Consider the following 6,405-nt stretch of genomic DNA (forward strand, 5'->3'; position numbering starts at 1 on the left):
TTTTTTTTTGTGATTTAATAATTTGTTGTACTTCAGTTGATTTCATTACAAAGCTTTGACAAGTCAGTTGTAGTCTATGTTTCTCTATAGAGCTTCTCCAGAGCTTACTGTGGCAAATATTTGCCAAAAGTGGCCCACATTTGTTTTAGGATAACCGGGCCACATTTACAATATCTTCTCTGGGCCACTTTAGACTCAAATGCTCTTTACCCATAGGCCCATACAAAATCTGCACGCACAGATTTCCGCAGATTTGTAGCCCATCATTAAATCTGTTTATTTACTTGAGTAAATGTGTGTAAATCTATATTTATTCAGTGTTTAAACTAATTACAGTAATATTATTGACTACAATGAAAATGTCCATCTGATTTATGTGCAATGCAGTTTGTACAGTAATATTTTTTTGTCGTTTAGTAGAGATATTATGAGACTTGTATTGTTTACCAAATAAAGTAAATCTAATTGGATTTGCATTTTAAACATTAAATAAAAGTTTAAAATATTATATTTTTTATTTCACATATTAAGGTTTTGGTTACAATACTCCCAAATTAATTTCACAGAAATCCGCAGATTTTTACCAAAATTCTCAGCAGAGATAGCCAAAAACATTGGCAGATTGCGTCTGGCCCTACACAGCTTACTGTGGGCACTTTCCATATCTTCTCTGGGCCCCTCTAGGCTAACAGACGCATTAGCCAGAGTTTACTGTGCTGAATATTTGCCAGAAGTGGCGCACATATGTTTTAAAATAACTGGGCCACATTTGCCCTATTTTCTCTGGGCAACATTAGGCTTACAACCGCATTAGTCAAAGCTTACTGTGCCAAATATTTGCTAAACATAGCACACATGTCTTAAGATAACTGGGCCACATTTGCACTTACACGTATGACCCACTTTAGGTTTAGACCCAGATTACCCTCAAATGACTATGCCACATTTTTGCCAACTGTGGCCAAATTTATCATTTTCCACATGGGCCACATTAGGCTCACATTCAAATTATACATTTTGCTATAAGTGCCAAAACTTTGCCTTAAATGACCCGTGTATGAATTGGAATCTTTGTCCCCCTTTTACCATTGTACAAGGTGGGCCACTTCAGGCTCACATTCATTTTGTCTGGGCCAAATGAAAACTACCAGAGCCACATAACTGCTAAAAGTGGCCCATATTCGTATGCTATCTGGGTACACTGCATTAACATGACAAAACATGAAGCTAAATCTTTAAAACAGTAAGCTGAAACAAATACTTAGCTTATTTTAATAACATAACAACGTGATCAGAACTGATTGATGGTAGAATTCTTGGAGTCACAACCCCAAATCAGATAAAGTTGTGACAGTAATGGAAACACAAATAAAGAAAGAAAGTAGTAATTTCTAAATTTACTTTGACTTGTATTTCATTGCTTCCAATACAACAAGCATAATTTACTGTGTTCCTCGTGATTTTTATTGTTTTTCAAAATAAACACATAATTCAATTTTCAGTTTTGCAACACATTTCAAAAAGTTGGAACAGTGAAGCATTAACCACACAGTAATGTTGCCATTTCTCTTCACAACACTTAAAAAACATTCAGGGATTGAAGACACCAAGTGATGAAGTGTTCATGTGTAATTTTGTTCCATTGTTCCTGCAAACAAGTCTTAATGTGGGCAACAGTATGGGGTCTCCATTGTCGCATTTTGCGCTTCAAAATGCACCACACATTCTCTATTAGAAACAGGTCAGGACTGCAGACAGGCCAGTATCATCCTTCTCGGCAGTCAGTACTTTGTAATGGGTGCAGAATGTGGTTTTGCATGGTTTTGTTGAACTATGCATGGGCAATTCTGGAAAAGAAGGTAGCAGAGTTTGCTCCAAAATCTCTAGGTACTTTTTAGCATCAATAGAGCAATCACACATGTGCAAGTTACCTTTGCCAAGATCACAACCCAATACCGTGACAGTCCCTGGCATTTGGACTTGTTGCTGATAATAGTCTGGGTGATCCTTTACCTCTTTGGTCCGAGACACATGGCGTCAATTTCTCCCAAAAAATACCTGAAATACAGATTCATCTGACCACAGTACACGTCTCCATTTTGTGATGGTCCATCCCAGATGCCTCAGAGCCCAGATACTGTAAGTAGATGGCGCTTTAGGACACTGTTAACATAGGGCTTCTTTTTGGCACAGTATAGTTTTAACTGGCATTTGTGGATGTAACTTTGTGTTGTGGTACTTGACAAAGGTTTGCCAAAGTAGTCCTGAGCCCATGTGGTATTATCACTTATAGATGAATGACGTTTTTTTTATGTAGTGTGGCCTGAGGGATCAAAAATCAAACAACACTGCATGTTTTGGATGTTCCCTTAGTCTGTCACACCCATTAAGGGTCTTTCAGTCTCTACTAATGAGCTGATGATCTGAATCAGGTGTGTTTGGTTAAGGAAACATGGGCTGCATCTGAAACCGCATACTTCCAGTACACTAAAATCAGTATGCGAGCCGAGTAGTATGTCCGAATTCATAGAATTCAAAAATCAATAGGAGAAGTACCCAGATGACTTACTACTTCCGGTGAGATTCTGGAGTTCGCATCCCATGCATGCTGCGCTATCTCATGATTTCCCGCAAGAGAATTCATGAATGGGAGTGAAGCAATGCAACTGACGCAGGTAAGTCACATGACCATGACAAAACGGCGGATGTAGTACGTCCGAATTCCACTCATACTTTTCACATTCATTCTGTGTAGAACATACTTTGCTAACAGCCGAGTAGTACGTTTAAATTCAATTGCAGTACCTATTGAGTAGGTGGTTTCGGACACAGCCATAAAAAATGTAATCCTCCAGAAACATGTTAGAGAAACACTGCTTTAAACAAACTCGGTTTAAAGAGCTGAAACTTTGTTTGTAAAATAACAATTTTAAAGGTATATATAGAATTTATAAACCCTTGATATTAGTAACACCAGTCGCCATATAATGAACTGCAGCCATCAGCTAATTGCATATGCTTGCATTAAAATATATATATACTTTTTTTTTTTACTTGTTCAAACTGCTTATTTAAAGTGGGCTGAAACAACACAATTCTTGAGATTTCATTGGGACAACTTAATTTTTTATGTTCAATCCACATAAACTTGTTTAAAGTATTAAGCTAACTTAATCGATTTGTGTTGTGCCAACATGACTGAATGTGTGGAACCCTGCATTTTTTTAATGGTGTGCAACAAGAAATGACACTTTTTTTTTTAATTTTCATTATGAATATATTAGTCTTGAGATTATCTATAATCTATAGTGTTATCTAAAACAAGTTTTTCATTTTTTTTAATTAAATAAATTATGATTATTTATTTATAATTCCATAAGGGCTAATTTTGCTACATATGGCTAAGATAAACAAGCAACAAGGAACATTAAAACATTAAAATAAACAAAAACTCAGATCTCTGACAATACTGCTGACTCTAAACAAGAAGCAGCCGGGTTCATGAGTTTTTGGGATTCCCCGACATCTTGTAATCTGCACTATTTGCAGTGCGTTTCTGTGCTTGCATGTGTTGTGAATATTCTTTTTTCTGTATTATGTGTTCTCAACTAATGATTTTTTTCTAAATCCGTCAGTGTTTTTTCTTTTTGCATGAGTTTTCTTTACTTGTAGTGCTTTAGAGCTCTCTTAGCCTCAAATAGCGACTAGATTTTAAATGCACATATCTATGATCTACTCTATCCTATATATCATCAATATTGGCTAACAACCTATGTAACAACATTCTGCACTTCAGCACTTTCATCTTACACCCTGATATATATATATATATATATATATATATATATATATATATATATATATATATATATATATACAAGAAAACCTAATACTCAAGCAAACATTTTCAATAGTATCTGGATTTAGCCTTTATGATGCAAGCTGAGATTGCATCACTCAGCGATGCAATGTCAGACTCAATGGAGTGAGTGACGTCACTGTGATGGGTATAGGTTTAGGGGTGGGGTTAGATGAGCGCATTAAAAAGCTTTGGATGCACGTGGATAATATTGTGTGAATTGTAGAATTAGTATAATCTTTAAAACATGTCAGTATGACTGGGATATACAACAAACAAAATAAAATTAAAGAGTTTAGACGCAAAACCCTCTAAATCCATCAAACCTCTTTTCTTGTAAATGAGCAGTTTCTATCAGGCTCCTCTGATAAGGTTCAGAAGTTTCATTTCATATGTAATGATACGGTTATTAGCTAGTAAATAAAATATCTTTTTTTTTTTTTTTTCAAAAATGTCACTTTAGACCAGGGGTCACCAAACTTGTTCCTGGAGGGCTGGTGTCCTGGAGATTTTAGCTTCAACCCTAATCAAACACACCTGAGTGAGCTAATCAAGGTACTTGAAAAACCCAGGCAGGTGTGTTGAGGCAATGTTACCAACGATCTAACCAACAGAGGTCGCTGGTAAACACTCGCACACACATAGGACATATTCAGTCAGGCCACACACACACCTGCTCCAAGTCTCCACTGATTAGACTCCCACAGCTGATGCTGCTTCTAGACTGATTACTGCACTACATAAACAGCACAGAAACACTCACTGTTGCTGAGTCTTGTTTACTGATAGTGACATTACAACGTGTTTTCCTTCGTCTGCCTTTGCCGTGTTTTTGATCCTTAGCCTAGCTTATCCTTTTGTCCTTGTTTGCCGCCTGCCTTCTGACCTCCTTGCCTGTTATTTGACTACGATTCTGGATTGTCTGCTTATATCTGTTTGTACCTGAATTGACCTTTGCTTACCTGACCATTGAATAAACCTGCATGTGGATCCAAACCACAGTTGTTTGTATCACTCCCCGTCGTTACAGGCAAGTTGGAGATAAACCCTGCTGGGACACCGGCCCTCCAAGAACGAGATTGGTGACCCCTGCTATAGACAAATCTTTGGTTTTTAACAAGATACATTTTCTTTTGCATCAAAACCAGCTAAATCCACTTCTGTTTTTTTTTTTTTTTTTTTTGTGCAAAAACCTCTAAATCCACCCATTGAGACAAGACAGTTTAATTAGTTGAAAATCACTAACGATGCAATTAGAAATTATTTTGCCAAACATAAAACACCTATAAAAATATATAAATCTGTCAAGTAAGTGGAGGTTCATTCTACTGTGGTAACATCTGATAAACCAGGGACAAAGCAGAAGGAAAATGAATTAATGAAGTCTGTCAAGTAAGTGCATTAATTAATAACATTAAAACTGACATTAACTAAAACTTGACAATCTTTTGTCATTCTGATATCTGGGATTTAAATTTAATGTAAATAGAACAATGTAAACATTGCAAACATTGCAAGCTAAGCCTCTTCGATTCAAATAATGTAGTGTAAAAACATTGTAAAACAGCAATATCTGTGCATTGTCCATTAATTTAAAAAGCTTATCAGACGTACAGTATAGGTATTATGAAGTAATGAATGTACAGTGACTGTACAGTGTGTTTTCTTTTTCTTATAATGCAGAGAGTTTTAAGGAAAGGGACCTTTTCATTTGCCATTCACTGACAGTCGGACAGGCTCATCCAGTTCATCAAACCTAATCTTTTAAAATCGAAAGTGAAAGTGGAATAAAACCTCCTCATAAAGCCGGCATATCAGTGCGCCACTAAATTGCAAATGATTCGATTTCTGATTGGTTCTCGGGATATGGCGGCTTTTGCTGCCAAAGGCAAGTGGGGTTTAGCGGCGTTTGCCAACAAACTGTTATTTCAGAATGCCTAACCATTCACTTACTGTCATTATCTCATTTTTGAGTGACATTCTAAGTATTCATTATAAATTACAGCTTGTATGAGTCATGGAGTTAATATGCAGAAGGCACTGTAAAACATTAGTTGAGTTGATTAGTTCAGACAGTAAAATCAATGAATTTCTGTTACCCAAAAGGCCCAATGCTGAAATATAACAGCATTTCTCTAAAGAAATATCAAGAGTAAAAGATATTTTCTGTTTTTTCATTCCATATTTTGGTCTGGCATGCTTAGGAATGCAATCAATGCATGTGATCATCTACATGGAAATGTTTGCACCAGCTTCACCAGCATCCTGTCGACAGATGAGGTAGGCAATTCAAATTACTGTTGTGATAATCTAAGCATATTTGAAACTATAGACAATAGTTCTATGTTTGAATCAATCTTTGCATCACAGATTGACATTCTATCTAGTACATGCACATTTTTACATGATCATAAACAATGTTTAAGCACTAATTTCATGTGCCATAGGATGGAAGAAAATGACACATTTAGTTTTCCCAGCAAAATGTTCAGAGTCATTTACCTAAAAAAAATTCTATAGAAGGTAGCTGAGGAAGGTCTCATTTG

This window comes from Danio rerio, chromosome 8, assembly GCF_049306965.1.
Source record: "Danio rerio strain Tuebingen ecotype United States chromosome 8, GRCz12tu, whole genome shotgun sequence".
Taxonomy (NCBI): Eukaryota; Metazoa; Chordata; class Actinopteri; order Cypriniformes; family Danionidae; genus Danio; species Danio rerio.